General features: G+C 43.3%; 1 protein-coding gene across 2 annotated transcripts in view; it reads right to left on the bottom strand.

Moving 5' to 3' along the window:
• Nucleotides 1–2995: 2995 nt before the first annotated feature.
• Nucleotides 2996–15469, bottom strand: part of KLHL6 (kelch like family member 6) — a 98151-nt gene continuing 85677 nt past the window's right edge. Inside the window, exon 9 of one of the 2 annotated variants that reach the window (XR_006718484.1) lies at nucleotides 2996–3950. The gene's annotated coding sequence lies outside the window, so the exon portion shown is untranslated. The remainder of the gene's footprint in view (nucleotides 3951–15469) is intronic. The other variant, XR_006718483.1, reaches the window with a different exon arrangement.

The following is a 15469-nucleotide window of genomic DNA, read 5'->3' as shown; positions in this document are numbered from 1 at the left end:
AGAGGTGAAAGACCTATACTCTGAAAACTATAGAACACTGATGGTTATTAAATTTCTTAATCCAATTGTATGTGTCCTTCCATCTTTCTTTAAAATAATGAACACTTAGGACACACTGAGATTGCAGACTTCAGTTGCATCACTTAGAGTCATACATGAATGAATAATCGATTATTGTGAACTGCAAATCATGACGGCCAACATCAGCAACACCAACACTGGAAGACAGATAATCTATGCTGTATCCATTTGACACTAAAAGCAGTGTTGCTTTTGGGACACTTGGGGGCTGGCCATATGGATTTACACATTTTCCCCAACCTTCAGCGTACATTGTCTAAAGCTGGGATTTTTCATGTGCTGGGGCAGTGGTTTCCTAGAACACAGGACTTTCCATACTAACTCAACAGTGCTACGTAAATAGGAACAGCCAGTTTTGTAAGCAGAAGGAGTTAGGGGTCTCCAGTAAAAGAAAGTCAAGACACAGCTTTTCTGATACAAAAGAAGTCATTTCAGGCCCCCATCTATCCCCATCCCCTCACCCCCATCCCAACCCCCACCCCAAGCCCTCCGCCCCCCATCTATACCCTACTTGTCCAAGCACACTTCCTACAGAACTTCCTAGGAGCTGTCAGAATTACACACACACACACACACACACACACACACACACACACAACACAAAAACCTCAGCAGTTAAGGACTTTGAGGGAACAAAGAAAGTGCAAAAACTAACAGTCTCTACCAGGCAAGAAAATAGTCTAACTGTATCAGAGACAATAATCAGTGGTTAAAACTTCCAGTGCTATTTCAAAAGTAAGCAAGGCCCTAAAGCCCCCTCCCAAGATAAGGAGCCCAAGACCCCAGCTAATTTATACTAGCTCTTGGAGCTTGCCCTTAGCCACTTCCCCTCCTCTGACAGTTACCTCTGCCACACTATAATGTTAAAGTCTCTGCCCTAGCGGGAGCCCAAGCTTCATTAACACACCATACCTTTCGTGTTTTCTAAGCTTGTGCAACCTTTACAGACAATGAGAAAGCTCCCCTTTCTGAATATTCATTCTAAACCCTAAATAAAAGGAAACTGCTCACCCCTGCTCAGGGAGTTATGGCTTTGGAAGTTATTCCCCTGATCTCTTTAATTGCTGCAAATAAAGTTTACTTGGTGTAACAACCCTCCTCTCCTCCCCGCCCCCCCCACCCCCCAGTGTAGTGTCTACTTGTAATTCACCAAGGAGCAAACTCAAAAGAGTTCAGTTACAGTCACCCTCCTCAGTTCAGGGTAGTTAGGAAGTCTTCAAATCCAAATGCCCCATCCTCAGAAGCACCATTTACATAAACTATAACCAAACCCCACTGGTAGTACTGATCTGATGAGGGCAAGATTAGGAAAGATGAACTACTGTTGCAGTACCCAGCTTTGTAACCAAGCCAATGTGAGTTTGCTCCTTGTTGAGTCAAACTGCATCAGGTTGAGTTGTGACACAAAGAAAACTTTATCTGTAGCTAATAAGGAGGTCTAACTGCACAAGCAAGGGTGGATGGGTTCCTTTTATTCAGTGTTAGGATGAATATGTAGATAGGGAAGTCTTGTCACCGTGTATAGGGGCAGGGATAAGGTCACACATGCACCTTAAGGAAACATGCCTATGTGCATATTCATTGTATGTTCATTGTGTGTTATGTAAATGAGGCTTGTGCTCCTCCTTGGGCAGAGATTTCAGTATTATAATGAAATAGAGGTAGTTGCTGGTCATTCTACAGGTCACTCCATGGTCCATCTGCACAGGTGCAAATCAGTGGTTAAAGCTCAAACTGGTCTAAGTGACTTCTGCAGGCTGCAGGTTTTGTCACAGGAGTCACTATTGCTGGAGGGGCAATTTTGACTTCCATTTGCCCGTGTTCAGAGATTAGTTAGAAGGAAGAGCTTAAGATTAATTATGGGAGAAAGTTTGGGGGGCACAAGCAGGTGGGCAGTAAAGGTCAGGTCTTAGGGTCTAGCTGGTGACAGCTTCTCTTTTATAACAAAAGAACATGTGAACTTCCCCAAATTGAACATAGTCACTAGGCAAGCTTGCCCAACCAAAAGCAAAAGCACTTTCAGTGTCTAAATTCATTAATTACAACTAAACGATGTTGCCCCAGTCCTGGCTTTGCTGATTAAAAAACTCACACAAATTACCAATGCCAGCTCTTTTGGTCTGCACAGTCACAGAATCTGAAGGAGGCTCCAGGCTCCAGGCTCCAGGCCAAACGTGGGGCTCACACTCATGAGCTGTGACACCATGACCAGAGCCTAAGTCCAACGCTTAACCGACTGAGCCCCCGCCAGTGCTCCTGGTTTGCACAATCTTAAAGCTTGTCTAGATAAAGCATATCTTCTAGCTTCTGTATTCCAAGTGCAGGGGAGGAGACTGCAGAGAAACCCACAGGCCTGCCTGACCTGGAGAAAGAAAATGCTGGGCCTTACAGGAAACAAAAGATCCCGATAATGCATGTGAGCTCAGTAACCATCCACAGCAGAACGCTGTGCCTGCAGCTTCCTTTGTGTGCCCGTGTTCCAGCTCAGGCACCAGGCCACAGGCTGCAAACTCCAGGGCTACCCCACGTGGGGCCAGGTTCATTGTGTAACCTCAGGCAACCCTCACTGCACTCTGATTTGGTGACTTCATCTGCAAACCGGGGGTGAATGTCCATGTATTGTTACCGAGGGGATATAAAAATTACAGATGGCTTCAGAGTCTGCTGTAAATAGGAAACAAGAAAGACCATGAGAGAGAACAGGACAAAGAACTGCTTAGAGGGAAATAGGCAAATATTTGGAATATAACTTGGGCTTGTGTTTGGACTGGAGACAGATTTATATCTTCTTTAAAAAAAAAAAGTTTATTTATTTATTTTGAGAGACAGCAGGGGAGGGGCTGAAAGAGAGTGAGAGAGAATCCCGAGCAGGCTCCATGCTGCCAGCGCAGAGCCCGATGTGTGTCTCGAACCCACAAACTGTGAAATCATGACCTGAGCCAAAATCAAGAGTCAGACGGTTAACCGCAACTGACTGAGCCACCCAGGTGCCCCTATATCCTCTTTTTTAATAGGTGGGGAGTGGTCAGAAGGATGAAAAAGAGAATAGGAGAGTAAAGGAATATTGAGAAGCAGGTGGTAGACCCCACCCCAAGTCTGGGAGCTATGCTTCACAACTATTCAAAACATATTTCTTCACAAGTGAGTTCCCTTTAATATTTTCTGGACTAAGCCGGTTTACTACAGTGACCTCTCCTTTATTGCCTCACCCCTGCTGGTAACTCATTTCCTTGTTGAGTCTACTTTCTGATCCTAAAATATATGCAAAACCAACCATACCCATTGAAGTTGTAATTAAGGTGATTGAGGTCTGCATTTTAATTTACACTAAACTACAACAATTTCCAGTATTTCGATTCATCCTGTTAGTATTTGAGTACTTTCTATGTAAGTACTTATGTCAGAGAAATGAATAAAATACTGCACCAAAGATGGCCAACGGGACTAAAACAAGCTCTGGTCTCTAGCTTAGAGACCACTCCTCTGGGTTCTTCCTTTGTTTGCTGCGCTCACGAAAACCCCCACACTTATGGAAGCTGACAACTGTAAATTACCCTCCCCACTTGCATTCGGCGCTCAGATCTTTGGAGAAACAGTCTCCTCTGAGTCCGCTGGTGTTAAATAAATCTCTGATACACCAAGATCTCTGAGTGCCGCTTGGTTTTTCCACCAGCATTCCAGCCTGGTTCCGTAACATTTATACTAGGCACAAAGGAGAATAATAAAGTAGGAGTGTCTTCTACCTTGAAGTATTGAAAACAACCAGTTGGATTCAATCCTAAATGACAGAAAACTGGCACCTCAGTCAGGTTCAGATGGCCCGTCAGCTGGAACTGGGTGATCCCAATGGCAGTCCAAATGGAGGGTCCCTGAGAGCAGAGATCAGTGGTGGTGGGATCAGTCACAGGATTTCAGAAGAGGCTGAGGATCAACAGGATTTAGGTGGTCACAGGAGGAGGCACAATCGTTGCTTCAGGTGTCAAAGATAAAGTGAGACCTTAGTTAAAGTGGTGGAAACAGATTTTATCGAGTAGCTCCTATCAGTTGGAGAAAGAGCTGAGCCCACCCCAATTTGTGCAGAGCTGAGTGGCATTTTCAAAGGGAGACTGAGAGAGTAGGGAGGGGGTGTGGGCAGGGGCCCAATAGAGGCAGGGAAATGAGAACTTTCAAGAAGTGGGTGTCAGTGTAATCATGGTTAGCCCAGCTGTATCTGCTGGCTGGCAATCGTGAAGTTAGGATCCTGTCCTCCCACAGAGACTGGCAGACAGAAGAGGTCCAGTCCTTTCTGATGATTACATTTCAGAGGAATGGCTTTTGGGTCCTTGAGAAAGACACTCCCAGGTTGTAGGAAATATGTATACATTTCAAGGGAACAGAGGAAAAATACACAACTGTAAGCTTATTTTAGTAAATGCTCCAAGAAAGAGGTGTGTCAGGGCTCTATCTTCAGGTCTTGGTTAGGACAAACGATGCATTCCTTGAGTTTTTTCAGATAGGAACTCAAAAGGAGGCTGGGTCATCACAGGGATGCAAACTTGAGCTTCCAGAAGTCATGGCAGGTCAAGTCTTAGTGCAAGGGTTTGGACGGAGTCATTATTTGTGGAAAGTTTGCTTCACCCAAAGAAAGAATTGCAGTATGGTTAATATTTGAGACACAGGCATGTTATTTGAAAGCAGGGAGATGGAGAACTTTGCAAATGAGGCAGAGGAGTCAGTGTGTGCTAAGGGCAGCAAGAAGTCACAGGAGTTTCTGTTTTTGCTTCTAATGATAACTCCTGATGAGGGAGTATAAGGCAAGGGGACAGGCCGCACCACTACTCCCACTACTCCGCCCCCACCCCCAGGGGGGATATGTGTGATATTCTTCAGGCACTCCTGGCTGCCCAAGAACAAAGGAAAGGGGAAAAACAAATGGCTAACTGATAGAGATCATAGTCCTGCAGGACCTGATCCATCTATTTACAAATATTTTAGTAAATCACAAGAAAAGGCAATCTTGTCAATAGCCTAATCTCCAGACACCTATAGACTCTGTTTCCTGGAGCCCCAATATCACCCCTCCATAGTGATATGGGAAACAAAGGCAGAAGAAAATGGCAAATAGAACTAAATTTCCTTATAACCTGCAGCCCATTGGCAAATACTTGAGGCAGGTAGAGTAAAACCTTTCTCCAGAACTCCCTACTGTCTTAATGCTAATGCTTTGCTAGAGGGAAAACCTTAGCTTGACACTGTCAAGGCTTCCTGTATCCTGTGAGTCTTCTTTAGCATATGGAAGTCTCATTGGAAACTTAACCTGGACTTTACCTCCCCCATCTCCTAGTATGTAACCAGTCTCTCCTCGTGGTCCCAGAGCAGCTCTTTCTGCCCACGGATCCTGTCCCTGTGCTTTAATAAAATCAGCTTTTTGCACCAAAACATCTTCAAAGATTCTTTCTTGGCCATCAGCTGCAGACCTTGTAAGCCCCACTATCACCCCAAAAAACCTCACCATATGTATTAGGCTTTAAGTGAAAGGGGTTAATGCAACAGTGGTATGCAGGGCAGAAGCAGGGACAGTGGAGATTGGACCCCGGCTCCATCAGGGCCTCGTACTGAAGCAGGATAAGGTGAGGAGAGCCTCGTCTGGGGTGATGGAGGTGGGGAGGGAAGTCAGGGGTCAGGAGACCCTTTGGAGAAAAACACACCCAGCAGTACCTGAGGAGTGGCCTAGGATGGGAGGAGTGAGGGTGGGGTGAATTCTAGTTTCCAGCATTACTGACAACTGAGGGGAAACTGGCTTCCTGATTTAGGGGTGAGGAGGGAGCATATGTGGGCTTGGGCTGGTGTTGAGCATGAGGTGCTGGAGAGGCAGCAGGTATAGCAGTCCAATGGGGACCTGAGATAGCCGGGACTGCAGATCGGGGGAGCACTCTGAGTGCAAGGAAGATGGCTGTGGGAGAGCTGTGGGCCCCCAGGGTGAGAGAGGAGCAGAGAGGCCTGGGGGAGAGCAAACTCAGAGGAAGGAGAGAGGGAGGAGGCACAGAGAAAGGAAGCATCTCATTTTACTGGATGCATGCATGGGTTTTCCTGGATGCATGTGTGTATGCGTTGCATGCGTTTTAGTGGATGCATGTATGTATGCATGCATGCATGTATTTATGTGGCCTCTCAATTTATGTGCACAGGGTTGAATTCAAGGACTAGATAATACCTTTTGATGAATGAAAGAGAATACTGTACAAATTCTGTAAAACTTCAGATAGTTATTTCTTCTAAAAAGGAACTATTTTAAAGGGCTGGTTCATTGCAAATTGAGATGGGGTAACAAATGAGTAGAGGGCGATCACCAGAAGGCAGGACAGACAAGGCCCGTGGTGGCGCTCTGAGCGGGAAGAGAGCCATGGGGCAAAGAGTGGGTGACATGCTGGGAGCCAGGAGGGTAGAGATGGGGGTGGGTGGAGCAGAGGAGTCATCTTCCAGGAGGAGCAACAGGGAATCCGAGACCCAAAGGCTGAGGAATGTGAGCCAGAGAAAGCCAGGGGGTTCGAATTCAAAATGAATCCCTTTTTGCGTCTATCTGTATGTTTCTTGACCACTGTTTCTGGCCATTGTTGTAATATATTATCAACATCTAATTTTAGAGAAACTATATTTCTAAATCTTACCTAGTAGACATGCAATACTCAGAAGTCTCAGGAGCCCTTATGTCATCAAGTATATACCATTTTGTTCACGTGACTGCTCACACACTCAAGGCAACTTCTCAGCGGGAGAGTCGTTTAAGGGGCTTCACCTACAACTGCATTTCCTCTGAAATTTCGAATTCCAGTCCGCTCACTCTGTAGTCCACTCATTCTTTGACCGCAGCCTCTTAATATTCACCTGGAATCCTCTGCCCACCCCTTGCCTGCTCCCTAACCTGCACCCCACCCAGCAATCTCCTGACCTTCCTTCTCGCCCGCCTCCCTGTCTCAGATGCAGAATCACCTGGCACCTTTGCCCTCCTCTCTCTGTTCCTGTCCTTCCACCCCAACAACCCCAGATCTTGGGTCCCTCCTGTCTTCCCTACTTCCCCAACACCTGTGGCTGCCGGAGATGCGGACGGCGTTGCCACAATGGCAGTATCTAGCTGTGGGCAGAGGGCTTCATGCTGTGTGACCAGCCTCCACTTCTCCTGGACCTTCTCCCTCTCCTGTCCCCTCATCAGCCATGCTCAATCTTCCCCCTCTTCCGAGGCTTGTGTCCTTCACTCTTTGCTGATGGCTTCACCTCCTACCTCAGAAGAAGACATCACACACACTGTCCCTTCTCATCCCCACGTGTGCCTCCTATTCACGGCTCCACAGGCTGGCCCACCTTCTCCAGTCCCTCCATAAAGCACACTGACTGTCAGAGAGACACAAGCGAGACACTCATTTAGGGCACAAAACTTAAGTGGGCACCAAAAAGCTCAGTAATCAAAATAAATACTATTGTAAAGCAATGCTTTTTTAAAATCAAAATTAATGCACAAAACCCATGATAAACCAAATTTCAAAATTTTAAATAGAGATAGGATGTAACCCTGCACTTATTCCACCCTGCCTCACTCCCCTCATGCTAATTCTATATCCTGCTGGATATAGGTGCTAAATGTTGCTAACTGGAAATCACCTGGATTCTGCATTCACATATACATACTGGAAACAAAGTTTCACAAATAAATATTTATACTTACTATATGGCAATCTACATTTTCACTTTTTAAGAAAATTCTGATAGAACCCACTAAATGGATTCCATGAACCATCAAATGGAGGCCTGCAATTTGAAGAAACCAAAACCACCAGTAGAGGGCACCAAAGTTCTCTCCGACGGTAAAGGCATCCTCTTCCTTTGGGATCATTGCCAAAACAAAAACCAACCCCAAAGTTCCTCAAAGGAGGTGATGTCATCCAAAGAGAAGACTAGAGGACTATAAGTAGGAGATACTATATGATTATTAGAAAAAAAAACTAAGTCATTTAAATTTTTTAAAAAATATTTGTTTTTTTAATGCTAAGTCATTCAATCATTCCATTCTGACTCTACGTTCCTCTTTGTTAGGGAAATAAAGCATTATAATGAGGGGTGCCTGGGTGGCTCAGTCTGGCTCTTGGTTTCACCTTAGGTCATGATCTCAAGGTTGCTGGGTTCAAGCCCTGCATTGGGCTCTACTCTGGCAGTGCAGAGCCTACTTGGGATTCTTTCTCTATCTCTCCACCCCTCCCCCACTCATGCTGTCTCTGTCTCTCTCTAAATATATAAATAAACTTAAAAAATAAAATTTAAATTTAAAAAAATTAATATTTAATTTTTTTTTTTTTTTTTTTTTTTTTTTTTGAGAAACAGAAAGAGCATGAGCAGGGGAGAGGCAGAGAAAGATGAAGACACAAAATCTCAAGCAGGCTCTAGGCTCTGAGGTGCCAGCACAGAACCTGACATGGGGCTCCAACCCACAGACTGTGAGATCATGACCTGAGCTGAAGTCTAGTGCTTAACCAACTGAGCCACCCAGATGCCCCCCAAAAAGATTTTTTTAAGCACTATAATAAAACCTGCACTCCTAATGTCTCTAAATCCCCTCTATGGAAATACACTCATATTTTAGGTCTCTTATTTCAGCGTGAATAGTTTCATATGAATTAGGAAAGAAGACTGGTATTTTCATCAAAACTCAACCTAGTTTTTTGTGTTTTTTTAGCATCTGGCATCCATGAAATACAGCCAGATCAACACTAAACCATTCTGCACACCTAGAAAACTGATTTGAGAATTAACACAACAATCTTCACAACCTGAACCACAGAATTCAGCAGGTATGCAGCACAAAGAGGTGAACTGGGAGAGAGAGAAGCCACGGAGGACAGGGAGCTATTTTTGCTTGCAGAGAGAGGACAGAGATGGGGCGGGGGGTGGGGGAGAGGTTAGAATATGGGAAAAGCACCCCCCCCAAAAGCAGCTGGAAAGTAAGTGGAAAAGTAGAAACAGCCATGGGGACTGAACAAAAAAGGGAGAAAGGAGAAAGGAGAGGGTTTAAATTCAATTAAGACTCTATAAACAGGGGAGCACAGAGTCTGAAATTTTGCAGCTCAATACCTGGCAGTGCTCTGGTGGGAAGGGCAAATCCCCAGGAGCAGAGTGAGGTCCAGCAGTCCTCAGGCCACATGGGGAGAGGCAGTGCCCCTGCTGGGAGTACATTTGGTACAGGCTGGTCAATAATCCACAGAACAATCAGTGTGATTTATCACATCAATAAAAAAAAGGACGAGAACCATATGATCCTCTCAATAGATACAGAGAAACATTTGACAAAATACAGCATCCTTTCTTGATAAAAACCCTCAAGAAAGTAGGGATAGAAGGATCATACCTCGAGATCATAAAAGCCATATATGAAAGACCCAATGCAAGTATCATCCTCAATGGGGAAAAACTGAGAGCTTTCCCCCTAAGGTCAGGAACAGGACAGGGATGTCCACTCTTGCCACTGTTATTCAACATAGTATTGGAAGTCTTAGCCTAAGCCGTCAGACAACACAAAGAAATAAAAGGCATGCAAATAGGCCAGGAGAAGGTCAAACTTTCACTCTTCGCAGACATGATACTCTATATGGAAAACCCAAAAGATTCCACCAAAAAAGTGCTAGAACTGATCCATGAATTTAGCAAACTGACAGGATATAAAATCAATGCACAGAAATCTGTTACATTCCTATACACCAAGAATGAAGCAACAGAAAGAGAAATCAAGGAATCAATCCCATTTACAATTGTACCAAAAACCATAAAATACCTAGGAATAAATCTAACCGAAGAGGTGAAAAATCTGTACACTGAAAACCACAGAAAGTTTATGAAAGAAATTGAAGAAAACACAAAAAAATAGAAAAAGATCCCATGTTCCTGGATAGGAAGAAGAAATATTGTTAAAATGTCAATACTGCCCAAAGCAATCTACATATTCAATGCAATCCCTATCAAAATAACACCAGCATTCTTCACAGAGCTAGAACAAACAATCCTAAAATTTGTATGGAACCAGAAAAGACTTCGAATAGCCAAAGCAGTCTTGAAAAACAAAAACAAAAACAAAAACAAACAAAAAAAAAAAAACAAAAAAAAACAAAGCAGGAGGCATCACAATCCCGGACTTCAAGCTATACTACAAAACTGTAATCATCAAGACAGTATGGTACTGGCACAAAAACAGACACTCAGATCAATGGAACGGAATAGAGAACCCAGAAATGGACCCACAAACGTATGGCCAACTAATCTTTGACAAAGCAGGAAAGAATATCCAATGGAAAAAAGACAGTCTCTTTAGCAAGTGGTGCTGGGAAAACTGGACAGCGACATGCAGAAGAATGAACCTGGACCACTTTCTTACACCAGACACAAAAATAAACTCAAAATGGATGGAAGACCTAAATGTAACACAGGAAGCCATCAAAATCCTCGAGGAGAAAGCAGGCAAAAACATCTTTGACCTTGGCCATGGCAACTTCTTACTCAACACGTCTCCGGAAGCAAGGGAAACAAAAGCAAAAATGAACTACTGGGACCTCATCAAAATAAAAATCTTTTGCACAGTGAAGAAGGCAATCAGCAAAACTAAAAGGCAACCAACAGAATGGGAGAAGATATTTGCAAATGACATATCACATAAAGGGTTAGTATCCAAAATCTATAAAGAACTTATCAAACTCAACACCCAAAAAACAAATAATCCAATTAGAAAATGAGCTAAAGACATGAATAGACACTTCTCCAAAGAAGACATCCAGACAGCCAACCGACACCTGAAAAAAATGCTCCACATCACTCATCATCAGGGAAACACAAATCAAAACCACCATGAGACATCATCTCACACCTGTCAGAATGGCTAACATTAACAACTCAGGCAACAACAGATGTTTGCAAGGATGTGGAAAAGGAGGATCTCTTTTGCACAGCTGATGGGAATGCAAACTGGTGCAGCCACTCTGGAAAACAAGGAGGTTCCTCAAAAAATTAAAACTAGAACTATCCTATGACCCTGCAATTGCACTACTAGGTATTTATCCAAGGGATACAGGTGAGCTGTTTCACAGAGGCACATGCACCCCAATGTTTATAGCAACACTATCAACAATAGCCAAAGTATGGAAAGAGCCCAAATGTCCATCGATGTATAAATAGATAAAGAAGATGTGGTATATATATATACAATGGAGTATTACTCGGCAATCACAAAGAATTAAATGTCGTCATTTGCAACTATGTGGATGGAACTAGAGGATATTATGCCAAACGAAATTAGTCAGAGAAAGAGTTATATCATATGACTTCACTCATATGAGGATTTTAAGATACAAAACAGATGAACATAAGAGCAGGGAAGCAAAAATAATATAAAAACAGGGAGGGAGCAAAACATAAGAGACTCTTAAATATGGAGAACAAACAGAGGGTTACTGGAGAGGTTGTGGGATGCAGCATGGGCTAAATGGGTAAGAGGCATTAAGGAATATACTCCTGAAATCACTGTGGCACTATATGCTAAATAACTTGGATGTAAATTTAAAAAAATGTTTTTAATCAATCTGATATTCAAAACACTTCAAATCATCAGTATTAAACATGAAAGTGGCAGGTTCAAAAGTTATGAACATAAACTGATGAGGATCCCCTAGGAAGCCACAGTAAACCTCAATTTTACTGCTTTGTATCTTTTATTTTTAATCTTGCAGCACCAAAGTAGAACAATTCTTGACTCTTGTTCAAGGATGGCAAAAGAAAGATAAAATTACCTCTAAATTATTTATGCTACCTCAATTTCTACATTCTAAGTACTTTCCCCTGGCTTCTTCTGGTGATCTGTTCCTCAGTAAACAAATTTGTGTGGATCTGTTTTCCCTACTCTTAGTCCTCAGACCTCTTGAGGACAGAGACCATGTCCTGCTCATCTCCAGTTCCCTTGCAGAAGCTCCCACAATGCCTGGAACAGAGCGAATACGTATTAACTGCCAATCAAGTTGAGTTTTTGCTTAAAGCATCCCACACTCATCAAATGTTCAAACTTTCATTCCAAGAAGATGAAGCAACACAATGGCCCTGGTGTACTGCTCCCGAGATGCCATCGAGGCCCAACACAGACACTGGAGGCACTCTAGTGCCTTTCCTAAAGCTCTTGCCTCTGCCCCTGTGTTTGGCACCATTCAGCATTCTCCCTCAGTTCCAGGACCTCGGCGGGCGGATGAAACCATTGTAGGTACACCCAGAACTGGAAGATGAAAGGAACTGATGGCACACAGCAGTTCTCATCCACAGGCCATTCTCAGAACCCATCTTGTTCCTTTCTCTCCTCCTCTGCACTGGGGAAGTCTCCCCCACCCCCTGACCCTAGTGATCATCTCCTTCCACATCAATGCACAAGGGCATCTCTCATGTGCTCATCTAACTCTCATTAGGGGCCTCACAGGGATGGGGACAGTTTTGGAGGCAGGCCCTGCTCGCTGGGCCCTTCCTTGACCCAGGAGAGCTGATAGGGTGAGCCTCACTGGGGGAAGGATTCGGGGAGAGGATTGGGGGTGGGAGTGAGGTTGGCACAGGTTTTCCCTCCATGCTGCCAATGCTCAGACAGCCCCTGTGACAGTGACTCAGTACCACTCCCTGACAGTGGATCGCTCAGCATTCCTTCTCCCCTCCCCACCTGCAGATCTGACACCTGCTCCACACTCCCAGGGCCCTATGGGGTTCTGTGCAAGTTCCAAGGGGCTGCCTCTCACTCCACCTCCTCCTCCTACTCAGGAGGGCATATCCAAATTGAGTGAATGAGTGACATTTGTGGAGGGACGATCTTGAATGCTGCCTGGTTATCACTTTTATTTTATTTTATTTTATTTTATTTTATTTTATTTTAGAGAGAGAGAGAGAGCGAGCATGCATGAGTGGGGAAGGGGGCAAGGGGGGGAGAGAGAGAGAGAGAGAGAGAGAGAGAGAGAGATTGAATCTCAAGCAGGCTACATGCTCAGCATGGAGCTAACTCGTGACTCAGTCCTACAACTCTGGGATCATAACCTGAGCCAAAATCAAGTGTCAGACACCCAACCAACTGAGCCACCCAGGTGCTCCTCACTTATATTTTAAAAGACAACTCACCAGCCTTGCCAGAGCTATCTAAAGTGAGCAAAATGACTTGGGTCCTGTGATGGGGTGGTACAGAGGAAAAGAAGAAAAATATAGAGCATGGAAATGTTCAGAAAATAGTTACTGGCTATGCTACAGTGGTGGGTGGGGGTGCTACATGCCTGGCCCAGATGCAGTCATTTGTGTTAGAAATTTTGTACTTAATTAAGTTTGATTGTGCTGATATTTAAGAGACAACTAGAATATCATTCTCTATGTCCATTTTCTTGGTAGTTAATAATTACTAAGTACTCACTGTGGAGGATATGTGGTTCAAATCCCACTCAAAACAATTCCAAATGGCAGTTATAAGTCTGTCTGGAATTTATAGTGGATATTTTTGTTCGTTGGTTGGTTTGGTTTTTTGTTTTTATTTTTCAGCTTTAAGAGTAGATTTCGGTGATTCATCACTTACATACAACACCCAATGCTCCCCACAAAAAGTGCCCTCCTTAATACCCATCACCCATCTAACCCATTCCAACCCACCTCCTATTTGTTCTCTATCATTAAGAGTCTTTTATGGTTTATTTCCCTTTCATCTCTTTCCACCCACTTTCCAATATACTCATCTGTTTTGTTTTTTAAATTCCACATGTGAATGAAATCATATGGTATTTGTGTTTCTTTGATTGACTTATATCACTTAGCTTAATACATTCTAGCTCCATCCATGTCATTGCAAATGACAAGATTTCATTCTTTTTGATGGCTGAGTAATATTCCATTTCAGTGTGTGTGTGTGTGTGTGTGTGTGTGTGTGTGTGTCTGTGTGTCTGTGTGTGTGTGTACATGCCACATCTTCTTTATTCATTCATCAGTTGATGATCTTTTGGGCTGTCTCCATAGTTTGGCTATTGTTGATGCTGCTATAAACATTGATGGACATGTACCCCTTTGAACCTGTATTTTTGTATCTTTTGGGTAAATACCTCCTAATAATGCAATTGCTGGATCATAGGGTGGTTCTATTTTTAGTTTTTTTGAGGAACCTCCATACTGTTATCTAGAGTGGCTGCACCAGGCTACATTCCCAGCAAAACAGTGCAAAAGGATTTGCCTTTCTCTGCAACCTCGTCAACACCTGCTGTTTCTTGCATTGTTAATTTTAATCATTCTGACAGGTATGAGGTGGTATCTCATTGTGATATTGATTTGTATTTCCCTGATGATGAGTGGTGTTGAACATCTTTTCATGTGTCTGTTAGCCATCTGGATGTCTTCTTTAGAAAAGTACCTATTCATGTCTTCTGCCCATTTCTTAACTGAGATAGTGTATATATTTATTTTGAACCATATAATAGCTTTATTTTAATTAATCACACAAACTTATAGTGTATATATTTTTAAAAATAAACTGTTGGTTAAGTATTTTTTGCACATTGAGATATTCTTATTATACTAACACTTCTTAAAAGTCAGTAAAGTACAAGTAACATGCAAGTAACCTGAAGCAATATAATTTTTTTAGTTCTGATTGGTCAAATGGTCCAAATCACAATGACAACACCTCACTGATGCTGCAAATTTAGAGCAAAGCAGTGTTAGAAACAGTGAACAGTATCCCGTAGACGTACACCTCATCATATTGAATACATTTGTTGAGGAGGAAGACCTTCCACCCTATGGTACTTCGTGCTGGACTTAGAATCAACTTGACACGAGATAGATTAACAGGAGAAAATCCAATTTAATCGGGTCACAGGAGGAATCCACACAGACATGACATTCCAAAAACAAGGAGGCAAACAGGAAGCTTAGAAAAGCTTAGGAGAGGGGGGAGGGTCTGAGGACACAAAGGGGAGAAAGCTCTTTAGCAAGAAGGTGCAAGGAGATGTTTAGAAGAACAGGTTGCCCTATTATGCAGATAGGTTCTTTAAGTAAAGGGAGTCTCTTGTTACTAGCTCTCTTCCTTCCTGTTGCAGGCTCTGCCTTCCAGAGTAAATTTAGGCAGTTATGGGGGAAGCAGAGAGCTTTTCCTGCATCTGCTGAGTATTTACGACTTTTAATTCAAAGGAATCTTTATGCCAAAGTGGCACCTTTTGGAGCGGCATGCCCTCAGCCCCTACACATTTTCTTGGGAGTCAGAGGATTAATTAGTAGAATAATAGATTACCTTCTGGTCCATAAAGATGAAAATGGGTGTAGAAAAGGCAGCAGGCTCTTCTAAACATTTCTGGAATATTAAACAGTCATGTTTTTCACCCATGAG

This window comes from Leopardus geoffroyi, chromosome C2, assembly GCF_018350155.1.
Source record: "Leopardus geoffroyi isolate Oge1 chromosome C2, O.geoffroyi_Oge1_pat1.0, whole genome shotgun sequence".
Classification (NCBI taxonomy): Eukaryota; Metazoa; Chordata; class Mammalia; order Carnivora; family Felidae; genus Leopardus; species Leopardus geoffroyi.
Note: the sequence above shows the minus strand (reverse complement) of the source record. Positions and strands in the feature narration are given on the sequence as shown.